General features: G+C 39.2%; 3 non-coding genes across 3 annotated transcripts; 1 reads left to right on the forward strand and 2 right to left on the reverse strand.

Annotated features, from left to right (window-relative positions):
- Positions 1-2012: 2012 nt before the first annotated feature.
- TRNAY-GUA (transfer RNA tyrosine (anticodon GUA)) lies at positions 2013-2134 on the reverse strand. The gene is made up of 2 exons: positions 2097-2134; positions 2013-2058 (listed from the first exon to the last, which is right to left on the reverse strand). It is a non-coding gene; the product is annotated as a tRNA-Tyr (tRNA).
- A 1949-nt stretch (positions 2135-4083) lies between these two features.
- On the reverse strand, positions 4084-4205 carry TRNAY-GUA (transfer RNA tyrosine (anticodon GUA)). The gene is made up of 2 exons: positions 4168-4205; positions 4084-4129 (listed from the first exon to the last, which is right to left on the reverse strand). It is a non-coding gene; the product is annotated as a tRNA-Tyr (tRNA).
- A 4476-nt stretch (positions 4206-8681) lies between these two features.
- Positions 8682-8752, forward strand: TRNAV-CAC (transfer RNA valine (anticodon CAC)). The gene has a single exon. It is a non-coding gene; the product is annotated as a tRNA-Val (tRNA).
- The last annotated feature ends 4873 nt before the right edge of the window (positions 8753-13625 follow it).

Genomic DNA, 13625 nt, shown 5'->3' on the forward strand with positions numbered 1-13625 from the left:
CACATCGTGAACGAAGGAAGCTAAGCTTGTTCAGTCTAGTGCCTTAGACCTCTTGGCCACCCTGACGCGGAATTGTGTAATTTGGACGTTTTAAAATTACATCTCATCCAGTTATTTTCATAAAAAATATCGTGTCAGAAGTGGGATCCGAACCCACGCCCTCATACAAGGACCAGAATACACAGATTCACATCGTGAACGAATGAAACTTAGAACCCTTGCGTCTCTCGCCTTAGACCGCTCGGCCATCCTGACGTGGTTTTGTGTAATTTGGACGTTTTAAAATTACATCTCATCCAGTTATTTTCATAAAAAATATCGTGTTCGAAGAGATTTTCGATCCCGCGCCCTCAAAGGAGGACTAGAATACACTGATTCACATCGTGAACGATGAAGCAAAGGCTCTTAAGTCTAACGCCTAAGACCGCTCGGCCATCCTGACGTGGTGTTATGCAATTTGGACGTTTTAAAATTACATCTCATCCACCTATTTTCATAAAAAATATCGTGTCAGAATTGGGATTCGAACCCACGCCCTCATACGAAGACCAGAATACACTGATTCACATCGTGAACGAAGGAAATTAAACCCCTTGAGTCTGGCGCCTTAGAACGCTCGGCCATCCTGACGTGGTTTTGTGTAATTTGGACGTTTTAAAATTACATCTCATCCAGTTATTTTCATAAAAAATACCGTGTTCGAAGTGATATTCGATCCCGCGCCCTCAGAGGAGGACTAGAACACACTGATTCACATCGTGAACGATGAAGCAAAGCCCCTTGAGTCTAGCGCCTAAGACCGCTCGGCCATCCTGACGTGGTGTTATGCATTTTGGACGTTTTAAAATTACATCTCATCCAGTTATTTTCATCAAAATTTCGCGTCAGAAGTGGGATTCGAACCCACGCCCTCATACAAGGACCAGAATAAACAGATTCACATCGTGAACGAAGGAAGCTAAGCCCGTTCAGTCTGGTGCCTTAGACCGCTCGGCCATCCTGACGCGGTTTTGTGCAATTTGGACGTTTTAAAATTACATCTCATCCATTTATTTTCATACAAAATATCGTATCAGAAGTGGAATCCGAACCCACGCCCTCAAACGAGGACCAGAATACACAGATTCACATCGTGAACCAATGAAACTAACAACCCTTGAGTCTGTCGCCTTAGACCGCTCGGCCATCCTGCCGTGGTTTTGTGTAATTTGGACGTTTTAAAATTACATCTCATCCATTTATTTTCTTACAAAATATCGTGTTCGACGTGGGATCCGAACCCACGCCCTCATACAAGGACCAGAATACACAGATTCACATCGTGAACGAATGAAACTTAGAACCCTTGCGTCTCTCGCCTTAGACTGCTCGGCCATCCTTACGTGGTTTTATATCATTTGGACGTTTAAAATTACATCTCCTCCAGTTATTTTCATAAAACATATCGTGTCAGAAGTGGGATTCGAACAGACGCCCTCAAACGATGACCAGAATACACAGATATACATCGTAAACCAATGAAACTAACAACCCTTGAGTCTGTCGCCTTAGACCGCTCGGCCATCCTGACGTGGTTTTGTGTAATTTGGACGTTTTAAAATTACATCTCATCCAGTTATTTTCCTAAAAAATATCGTGGCAGAAGTGGGATTCGAACCCACGCCCTCATACGAGGACAAGAATACACAGATATACATCGTTAACCAATGAAACTAACAACCCTTGAGTCTGTCGCCTTAGAGCGCTCGGCCATCCTGACGTGCTTTTGTGTAATTTGGACGTTTTTAAATTACATCTCATCCCGTTATTTTCATAAAAAATTTCGTGTTCGATGTGATATTCGATCCCGCGCCCTCAAAGGAGGACCAGAAGACACAGATTCACATCGTGAACCAATGAAACTTAAAACCCTTGCGTCTCTCGCCTTAGACTGCTCGGCCATCCTGACGTGGTTTTATGTAATTTGGACGTTTAAAATTACATCTCATCCAGTTATTTTCATAAAATTATCGTGTCAGAAGTGGGATTCGAACCCACGCCCTCATACGAGGACCAGAATACACAGATTCACATCGTGAACGAAGGAAGCTAAGCCCGTACAGTCTGGCGCCTTAGACCGCTCGACCATCCTGACGCGGTTTTGTGTAATTTGGACGTTTTAAAATTACATCTCATCCAGTTATTTTCATAAAATTATCGTGTCAGAAGTGGGATTCGAAGCCACGCCCTCAAACGAGGACCAGAATACACAGATTCACATCGTGAACCAATGAAACTTAGAACCCTTGCGTCTCTCGCCTTAGACCGCTCGGCCATCCTGACGCGGTTTTGTTCAATTTGGACGTTTTAAAATTACATCTCATCCATTTATTTTCATACAAAATATCGTATCAGAAGTGGAATCCGAACCCACGCCCTCAAACGAGGACCAGAATACACAGATTCACATCGTGAACCAATGAAACTAACAACCCTTGAGTCTGTCGCCTTAGACCGCTCGGCCATCCTGCCGTGGTTTTGTGTAATTTGGACGTTTTAAAATTACATCTCATCCATTTATTTTCCTACAAAATATCGTGTTCGAAGTGGGATCCGAACCCACGCCCTCATACAAGGACCAGAATACACAGATTCACATCGTGAACGAATGAAACTTAGAACCCTTGCGTCTCTCGCCTTAGACTGCTCGGCCATCCTTACGTGGTTTTATGTAATTTGGACGTTTAAAATTACATCTCATCCAGTTATTTTCATAAAAAATATCGTGTCAGAAGTGGGATCCGAACCCACGCCCTCATACAAGGACCAGAATACACAGATTCACATCGTGAACGAAGGAAGCTAAACCCCTTGAGTCTGGCACCTTAGAACGCTCGGCCATCCTGACGTGGTATTATGTAATTTGGACCTTTTAAAATTACATCTCATCCAGTTATTTTCCTAAAAAATATCGTGTCAGAAGTGGGATTCGAACCCACGCCCTCATACGAGGACCAGAATACACAGATTCACATCGTGAACGAAGGAAGTTAAGCCCCTTGAGTCTGGCGCCTTAGACCGCTCCGCCATCCTGACGTGGTTTTGTGTAATTTTTACGTTTTAAAATTACATCTCATCCAGTTATTTTCATAAAAAATATCGTGTCAGAAGTGGGATTCGAACCCACGCCCTCATACGAGGACCAGAATACACAGATTCACATCGTGAACCAATGAAACTTAGAACCCTTGCGTCTCTCGCCTTAGACCGCTCGGCCATCCTGCCGTGGTTTTGTGTAATTTGGACGTTTTAAAATTACATCTCATCCATTTATTTTCTTACAAAATATCGTGTTCGACGTGGGATCCGAACCCACGCCCTCATACAAGGACCAGAATACACAGATTCACATCGTGAACGAATGAAACTTAGAACCCTTGCGTCTCTCGCCTTAGACTGCTCGGCCATCCTTACGTGGTTTTATATCATTTGGACGTTTAAAATTACATCTCCTCCAGTTATTTTCATAAAACATATCGTGTCAGAAGTGGGATTCGAACAGACGCCCTCAAACGATGACCAGAATACACAGATATACATCGTAAACCAATGAAACTAACAACCCTTGAGTCTGTCGCCTTAGACCGCTCGGCCATCCTGACGTGGTTTTGTGTAATTTGGACGTTTTAAAATTACATCTCATCCAGTTATTTTCCTAAAAAATATCGTGGCAGAAGTGGGATTCGAACCCACGCCCTCATACGAGGACAAGAATACACAGATATACATCGTTAACCAATGAAACTAACAACCCTTGAGTCTGTCGCCTTAGAGCGCTCGGCCATCCTGACGTGCTTTTGTGTAATTTGGACGTTTTTAAATTACATCTCATCCCGTTATTTTCATAAAAAATTTCGTGTTCGATGTGATATTCGATCCCGCGCCCTCAAAGGAGGACCAGAAGACACAGATTCACATCGTGAACCAATGAAACTTAAAACCCTTGCGTCTCTCGCCTTAGACTGCTCGGCCATCCTGACGTGGTTTTATGTAATTTGGACGTTTAAAATTACATCTCATCCAGTTATTTTCATAAAATTATCGTGTCAGAAGTGGGATTCGAACCCACGCCCTCATACGAGGACCAGAATACACAGATTCACATCGTGAACGAAGGAAGCTAAGCCCGTACAGTCTGGCGCCTTAGACCGCTCGACCATCCTGACGCGGTTTTGTGTAATTTGGACGTTTTAAAATTACATCTCATCCAGTTATTTTCATAAAATTATCGTGTCAGAAGTGGGATTCGAAGCCACGCCCTCAAACGAGGACCAGAATACACAGATTCACATCGTGAACCAATGAAACTTAGAACCCTTGCGTCTCTCGCCTTAGACCGCTCGGCCATCCTGACGCGGTTTTGTTCAATTTGGACGTTTTAAAATTACATCTCATCCATTTATTTTCATACAAAATATCGTATCAGAAGTGGAATCCGAACCCACGCCCTCAAACGAGGACCAGAATACACAGATTCACATCGTGAACCAATGAAACTAACAACCCTTGAGTCTGTCGCCTTAGACCGCTCGGCCATCCTGCCGTGGTTTTGTGTAATTTGGACGTTTTAAAATTACATCTCATCCATTTATTTTCCTACAAAATATCGTGTTCGAAGTGGGATCCGAACCCACGCCCTCATACAAGGACCAGAATACACAGATTCACATCGTGAACGAATGAAACTTAGAACCCTTGCGTCTCTCGCCTTAGACTGCTCGGCCATCCTTACGTGGTTTTATGTAATTTGGACGTTTAAAATTACATCTCATCCAGTTATTTTCATAAAAAATATCGTGTCAGAAGTGGGATCCGAACCCACGCCCTCATACAAGGACCAGAATACACAGATTCACATCGTGAACGAAGGAAGCTAAACCCCTTGAGTCTGGCACCTTTGAACGCTCGGCCATCCTGACGTGGTATTATGTAATTTGGACCTTTTAAAATTACATCTCATCCAGTTATTTTCCTAAAAAATATCGTGTCAGAAGTGGAATCCGAACCCACGCCCTCAAACGAGGACCAGAATACACAGATTCACATCGTGAACGAAGGAAGTTAAGCCCCTTGAGTCTGGCGCCTTAGACCGCTCGGCCATCCTGACGTGGTTTTGTGTAATTTGGACGTTTTAAAATTACATCTCATCCATTTATTTTCCTACAAAATATCGTGTTCGAAGTGGGATCCGAACCCACGCCCTCATACAAGGACCAGAATACACAGATTCACATCGTGAACGAATGAAACTTAGAACCCTTGCGTCTCTCGCCTTAGACCGCTCGGCCATCCTGACGCGGTTTTATGTAATTTGGACGTTTAAAATTACATCTCCTCCAGTTGTTTTCATAAAACATATCGTGTTCGAAGTGATATTCTATCCCTCGCCCCCAAAGCAGAACTAGAATTAATACAAGTTGGGAAAACCAAAATATTACCTCTCCGTGTCGAGAACATTATATAAACCAGGAGCAGATGACAAAGGAGTCTCGGACGCTAGCTTCCATAATGTAGAGGGCAATGGGATCCGCGAACGTCACGGTTATTAACCAAAATCATTACGCCAGTGCCCCCTCTCGTAGGAAATTTGAGCTTTATTTTCCAACCAATAGCGTGGCAGCAAAGTCTCGAAAGGAGATCTGGGAAATCGCGTCTGGAGCCTCTCTTTAAAAATACGTATCGTCTGCTTATAATTAGCCTAGGCTTAACGAGTTTTAGAGTTAATAATTGATTTCAACGGCTTTTTTATCTTTTTTTAGACTAAAATTGATAATGAAAAGCCCAGCGAGTAACGTATGTACACTATTAAAAAACTAAAATGTGTTTCAGTGCCAATTTTTTCTTAATTTCGTCTTGAATTAAATGATAGCTACAAGAGGTTGGGAAAAGAAATCACTCACGATCTTTTAAAACCCAAAAGGTAAGAGACAGTGATTTCGTTTCCAACCTCTTTTAGCAGTCAATTAATTCAAAAACATACGGAATATTTTGGCCCTAAAACACATATATAAGATTGTGTTTCGGCATCTTTTAAAACCTTGCTTTATAATTTGAAAACCCGAGCCCAATCATTCCAGTGGGCACAAATTGTTAATTAAGCCTTGGCTTACCTGGGTTTCTCTGCTAGTTTGGACTTAATTTACTATTTAGTAGGTTTAAAGTCAAAAAATGTAGGCCTATTCTTATCTTTTGTCTTAATACCAACGGTTACAGCTGTTTGAATAAAGTATAATTATATTGTGTATATTTATGTCGCGTTCGGATAAGACGAACTTCAGTAGCCACCATTAGTCCGTTATTACAAAACAAATTCCCAGCAGACTTTGGTGCCAGATATAATCCACCAAAAGCATCGTCTGCTATAATGTCTGATAGCGCGTCTATGGCAAACGATACCGCTACAGCTGTGACGTACGCGGGTGCCATTGCCCTCTATATTGTGGAAGCTAGCGTCCGAGACTCCTTTGTCATCTGCTCCTGTATAAACTTTAGTATCCAATGAAAACGTCGACCTTTTTGCCCTCATCCTTTCCCGCGCTTTGCGCTTCCGCATTTCATCCTTACTTTCAAAATTATCTTCCTCCATTTTACATACAAAAATCAAATACTCACAAAAAGAAGCGGCAAAAACCTGCTGGCTCTTTACAACCACTTAATTTGACCTAATATCCAATTTCCAACAACAATAATATACCGGTAGTTTAATTGACAACCTACTAGCATAGAAATTCTCATTAAGAATGGCTTCCGCGGATAAAAAAGGGCAATTTTCAACTAGGTGGGGGTTATCTCATTAGATTTGAAAAATATCATTTGTGTTTTTTACCAATGACTACCGTTTGAATTTTTTTAAAGCAATCTTAGCACCAAAAAATATTTTTTGATACAAAATAAATGTTTTATATTCCTATTAAGAATAAAACAAGAGGATAAAAAGGTCTGTCCTCTCGTAATTTTTTAAGCTTTTATCATGATTACTCTATACAACAGTAACAAGGAGTATAAACCCATTAGTGGAAGCAGTATTCTCTTTCCGAAACAATCTCGCTTATGTTTATCCTCTCTAGACTTCGCTAAAAACGTATTACTCCTACGTAAAATATTATTAGACAGGCAAGGATTCATACCATTAAAGAAGGAGCGCAATATTATCCATATTTTCATTTCATATACAGAGAAAAGAAATTATTATGTTTCTGAGAGGAGCTTCCCATTTTTGTTGTTGTTTTGAAAAATGTATCGCAATGCACGGGCCTTGATAGATATAGGAGGCAAAGAATGAATTATAACCCAATGCACGCGCCTTGATAGATATAGGAGGCAATGAATGAAATATATCACAATGCACGGGCCTTGATAGATATAGGAGGCAATGAAGGAAATATATCGCATGCACGGGCCTTGGTAGATATAGGAGGCGATGATAATCTCTCTCTTTGCACCAGAGGTTTATCTTTAATATTTAAATAAATATAATTATTTTTAATTATTTTAATCTTCAATAAATAATCGTTTAACATAAAGTTATACCTATTATCATCTCAAACTTTGCTAATATTGACGTTTAAAGTGAAGGGTACCCCTCTTGCCCGCTTTCTTCACATTTTGGGGTATATATACGATTCGTTTCCATTATAATAGTAAGGAAAAAGCGCAATTGCGAAAACCTTTGGTGGCGATCCCACCTTAGGGAGGCTAGACGTTTCTCGTAACCCTAGGTAATCGCCGCGTATCCTAAAACCAAACGATGGTAATGAAGTAGAAGCCAATGATACAGATTGGTGTCTATGTGGAATAGACGGAAGACCAGTGGATGGTGGTGTTAGGAGCCAGTGTAAGTGCGGACTGGTGTCAATGTGGGATTGACAAAGAACAGAAGATGGTGGTGATTAGAAGCCAGTATGTACAGACTGGTGTCCAAGTGGAATGGACGAAGACCAGAAGATAGTGGTGATTAGAAGCCAGTAAGTACAGACTGATGTCCGTGAGGGATGGACAAAGACCATTTAATGGTGGTGTGAGAACTCAAGTAGAGGAGCCATTTCCGTTGGAAAAATCAGTGTGATCATGTATATATGGTGTTGTGGTTATCACGTCCGCTTCACACGCGGAAGGTCCCAGGTTCGAGCCCTGGTAGACACATGTTTTGACCATCGTGATTGGGCATAAAAATGAGCTAGATCTCTTGAAAAACCCAGAATTACTACGTATCTATGGTGTAGTTACGTATCTTTGGTGTAGTGGTTATCACGTCCGCCTAACACGCGGAAGGTCCCAGGTTCGAGACCTGGTAGATACATGTTTTGACCATAGTGATTGGGCATAAAAATAAGCTAGATCTCTTGAAAAACTCAGTGAAAGCACTTATATATGGTGTAGTGGTTATCACGTCCGCCTAACACGCGGAAGGTCCAAAGTTCGAGACCTGGAAGATACATGTTTTTACCATCGTGATTGGACAATAAAATAAGCTAGATCTCATGGAAAACTCGCTATTACTATGTGTCTATGGTGTAGTGGTTATCAAGTCCGCGTAACTCGCGGAAGGTCCCAGGTTCGAAGCCTGGAAAATACATGTTTTTACAATCGTGATTGGGCATAAAAAGAAGCTAGATCTTTTGGAAAACTCAGTGAGAGGCCTTATATATGGTGTAGTGGTTATCACGTCCGCTTCACACGCGGATGGTCCCAGGTTCGAGCCCTGGTAGATACATGTTTTGACCATCGTGATTGGGCATAAAAATAAGCTAGATCTCTTGAAAAACAAAGAATTACTACGTATCTATGATATAGTTACGTATCTATGGTGTAGTGGTTATCACGTCCGCCTAACACGCGGAAAGTCCCAGGCTCGAAGCCTGGAAGATACATGTTTTTATAGTGAAATTAAATATTCCAATTTTTCGCAAGTAAGTTATGCATGATAATGAACTCATATTTAACTTACTTGGTAAAACGTTCTATTTGAATTTTTTAGCAACAATTAACCGGCTTGAAAGAAATAAGGAGTTACTAAAAATGGAAAATGCTCAAATTCTCCAAACACTTGGAACAATTTTAAGAAAATTGAATGCCAAAGATACAACAGCAACTGAGATAAATGAACAATTTAATAATGAAACAAGGAAGAAGAGTTTTAAACTACCGTTAACCACGACAAGTGATCTTTCAGAATTAGAAGAAAAACTAACTTCAGAAAGTCACAGAGCCCAAATGGTGAGACCCATATTATTTATATTATTTCATGATGGAGATATGAAATAAGTATTATCATGCTATAGCAATTTCCTCAAGGGATTTCTTGTGGTAATAGATTTAAGTTGATTTAGAAAACTTCAGAGTGAAAATCCTAACTTTAATTAAGTGGTCGCAGATGTAAATATTTAATTAAATTTAGCAGAGGCTAAGTTTTACTTATAATTCACAAACATTTGTCCAATTTGCTTGGAGGGCTTTATTATTATTTAGAAATTCCGATGAGAAAGACAAATAAAGTAGTTGCTGATTCAGAATTTCAATAAAATATATATAATTTTGTGCTTATATATATATATATATATATATCAAAATTAATTTTAATAAGAGGTCATTGTCCGGGCCGTTAAATTTAAAAAAAAACTTAAAATTTTAACTTATATTTTTGTTTTAGGCAAATATTCTGAAACAAATTGGAGGAACTCATTTATCTGACTGCATAAAACGAATTCTTAGGATAACATTTAGTGATCGTTTGGCATCTCAGTTCTCTTGGGAAGGAAAGAAGGGAAAGAAACCACTGAAAGGCCTAAATTTAATTAATTTAATTATAGGTACTTATTTTTAAAATAGGTAACATTTATTTCAGCAAATTTATTTTTAATTTTTTATTAGATGTTGCCTTAAACGATAAAACTGTGAAAGATGTTACTGAAAAAGCCATAGAACGCGAAGTTAAAGAATGGTTTAGACACGCGAAAGGTCGTGCCGACCAAAGAGATAAAAAAAATGCTGAAAAAAATAAAGAAATTGATACATTGTAAAATTTGACTTTCAATGTGGAAATCAAAAATAATTAAAGAGCACCACTATATTATAATAGTTTTTATTATTTCATAATTTCCTGAAAAAATCCTTACAGCGTCCTTGGTTAATCCATTGGATGTAAGTATTTAATCCATGATACATCTGTATTAAATCCAACCATTATCTCGTTAAAGTGAATAGAAAGTAGATAATACGTCTATTGCTAGTTGTAAATATGTACACAACAAAGATTACTAAAATCCCAAGTTCATCCACGCTATATCCTAACAAACTCCAAAAAGACCTCCCACGGATATAGTTTGGATGTTAGGTGGACGGACATATGGAGAGTCAGATGATGTCCAAAATACGTTTTTACCGAAAATCTGGATATCCCAGGGATATGACTTTAATCCATAATATACGTCTGTGGTACGTATTATGGACGTATTTGTGTTGGGTGGGGGGAGACTCTATTTTCCGTTTTCATTTTGAGAGGTTTCAATGTAACTTGGGTCCATGGGTCCTCAGCAAGGAAGCGATTAATGAAGTTTCAGTACGTGTGTAAGCAGTGAAGGAAATTAGGTTTACTTAGGAGGTGACGGAAGGGGTGCGGGGGTCAAGTCACCTCCGGCGGACACGGGGCAGTCGGTACTTTTAGGGTAGGATCGCCGACATGTTTCTTATTCCCTCAAACTTTCTCGCCCAGAAGCTTGGCTTACAAGAGTGCGCCACACTCCCGTCTCCGTTACTGTCGGAACTCGGAAACGCGAAATAAACGAATGATAGCCTAGACTCTTTAGGGCGCTAGAATATTCCCAAAAATATATATTATTATTATGAAAAGTATGACTTCATGTTGCCATAGTTGCCTTGTTTCAACGTTCTTATAGTATCCTGAATTCGATCTTGATTGAAGTAAGTAAAATATAAATGTAAAATACACGCGTTAAAAACTATAGCGACACTAGAAAGTGGTAGTTTAGCAACTAACGACTCGAGTTCCCACAAAGTTCGACACGCCATCGATCCCGAAATAAGATTTTCCTCTCAAGGAAGTTAGGACCATTATCACTGCTCTGATGCCTTCGCTACTTTAGAAAACTTTAATATTACTTTCATGGTTTCAACGGGGTTGAATATTCACTCATGCCACAAATTAAAAGTGACATAACAAAACGAAACCCTGAAAAACAAGATCAACGGGAAAAGGGGTTTCTTAGCAATTTTTCACATTATTCGCGTGGTTGCTGGCGTTGCGCGAGAATCGATCCCCACAAGTTAAATTCTACACCTAATAAAAATACTGCACGGAATTGCTATGAAGAACGGCGTACCTTGAGAAGGGACCAAAATGCCTGAATACATTCTATTACATTTAATTTTTTGGCAAAGGGTTCTCCGACGATTACAATTGAGAAATTGAAAAGTCATAATAATGCACGACGAAACATCAAAATACTACAAAGCACCCTTCATTGCAGTAAGTAAGCATTTCATGATTTGCTACTGTTAAAAGATGATGCTACTAGTCCTATCGCAAGGTCTTCTTTGAAATAATATAATAATTCACTAAATTATGTTCGGCCGCTGTTTTACATACACTTCAGATGAGTGCGTTATATTTTTTTACCAGTTTTCGCCATTTGTTATTTCGACTGACCGGGGAGAGAAAACTGGCTACATGATTAAATTCAAGCATGTTCTACAAATATTCGACAATATCAAGTAATTAAGCGTTACGTTATTGGTCTGCTTTTAAATTTTGTGTAATAACAGCAATCATGGAATGATTTTTAGCGTTACTCTTATCCCGAATGCTGATCAGTTTTTGGGAGCGAAAGTTAATAATTCTTGGAACGGACTTCTAGGAATGCTCCAAAGAAATGTATAGCTCCAAATAAATTCTGAACCAAGAATTCATTCTCGATACTAAGAATATGTTAACATGGCTTTAGCTTCAATGGAACGAAATTACATGGTTTGATTTTAAAGCACACTTTGCCATTTTATTGTTAAATTTTTGTGAACATAAATTAAGGCGTAGTTGATTCGAAAATAAGTAGCTTTGTATCTTATACGGAGGTTAGTTGTCACGTAAAATGGGAGGATTAGTTTAGAATCCGAGTCTAACCATATTCTTTTAGTAATACGAGTCAGTTCTTGGTCAACTTCTTTCAATAATATTAATTGTGGTAGCGTTTTCAATACACAGGAAGCAGATTTTTCAATATCTCCTTTGGCATTAACCACTGATCGTTTCAATGCCTTTCCATCTTCGAACCAATTTTTCATTTCGAGAACTCAAATATTATTCGGAGCAAACCAATCAAATGAAAACGACATTTTTTATGTTGTTAATAAATGGGTAACTTGTCTTTCCTAACTTCCTCAAAAAATTTTAATCGGACGTCAAGTTTTACTTTCTTGAAGTTTATCAGTAAACAGGATTAAGCTTTCTATTGTAGATTAAACTGGAAATTCTCCGCAAAAATATGTTTCGTTTGGTTTTTAAATTTATCCATGTTGAAGCAGTTGACTTACGTGTTTATATTTAATATATCTAGATAGTTTTTTTGTTCATCGGTGTCGCTCTGCTGATTTACATGACGGGGAAATTAAGCTCTAAATATGGCAAAGTCAAATCCGAACTGCCCTTCATGTTTTTGTTGCAATGTCTTCTGGGAACGAGTAAGAACTTCTAGAACCACGATATACTAATTTCAAAACTTAGATAAATTTCTTTCTCAGGTCCCCAAAGTTTGAATTGCAACGGAGTCTCTCGTTTTCTTTCTGTCTCGTGGAGTCTGGCGTCTTTCGTTCTATTGGTTTTCATATCTTCGGAAATGACGTCACAGTTTTCAAGCAAATCGGACGCCCTTCCTTTCGATACCATCGACGATGTATTTCACTTCCCCAGTGCTAGGCCTTTGCTGATGAAAAACTCTGCTTACTTCAGTTTCATTCAGGTCAGGGTAATTTAAGAATTACACGTCAATTTCTCATTCGTTATAATCCTAAATAAGCTTTTTCTAATTTCTCTTATTCTGGATTCAGAAAAATGCGTTAATTAACACGGCATATACGGAAGTAATGAAGCGAGCAGATGCGAACCCAGATTTATGGCATCAAACATTTTACGCTTTAACAGAGAACAACGACATTCATTCGGAAATTGAAAAAAGAGAGAAATTTTCCATTTCTTCGGATGCTCTTCACTGGAATATTATCAACGCCCGGTACGCAATGACAGGAAGTTGCAAAATTAAACTAAGCCAGCCTTTAATGGTAATCTACGGAGTGTTGTATTTTAAGAAAAACATTTCGCAAACTCTGATCAAGACCATCAACAGAAGGTTTGTGATCCCTTCGAAGTTCCATTGTTTACGGTAGAATTAATTCCAGCTTATTTGTCAGGCTGCTTCAGTTGACTAAGGGCGACTGCTTCGAGGATCTGAACCCGTCTTTGAAGAACGAAATGCATCCCTGTCAGAAAATTGAAACCCCCGATTCGTTCTTCGTCATCAACGTCTCCGCTTTCATGGTCATTTTCCGCATCTGTCTTTTCATATCCTTCGCTTCCT

This window comes from Phalangium opilio, unplaced genomic scaffold, assembly GCF_054372755.1.
Source record: "Phalangium opilio isolate 3A_F unplaced genomic scaffold, DU_Popi_V2 ptg000022l_1, whole genome shotgun sequence".
In the NCBI taxonomy this organism is placed as follows: Eukaryota; Metazoa; Arthropoda; class Arachnida; order Opiliones; family Phalangiidae; genus Phalangium; species Phalangium opilio.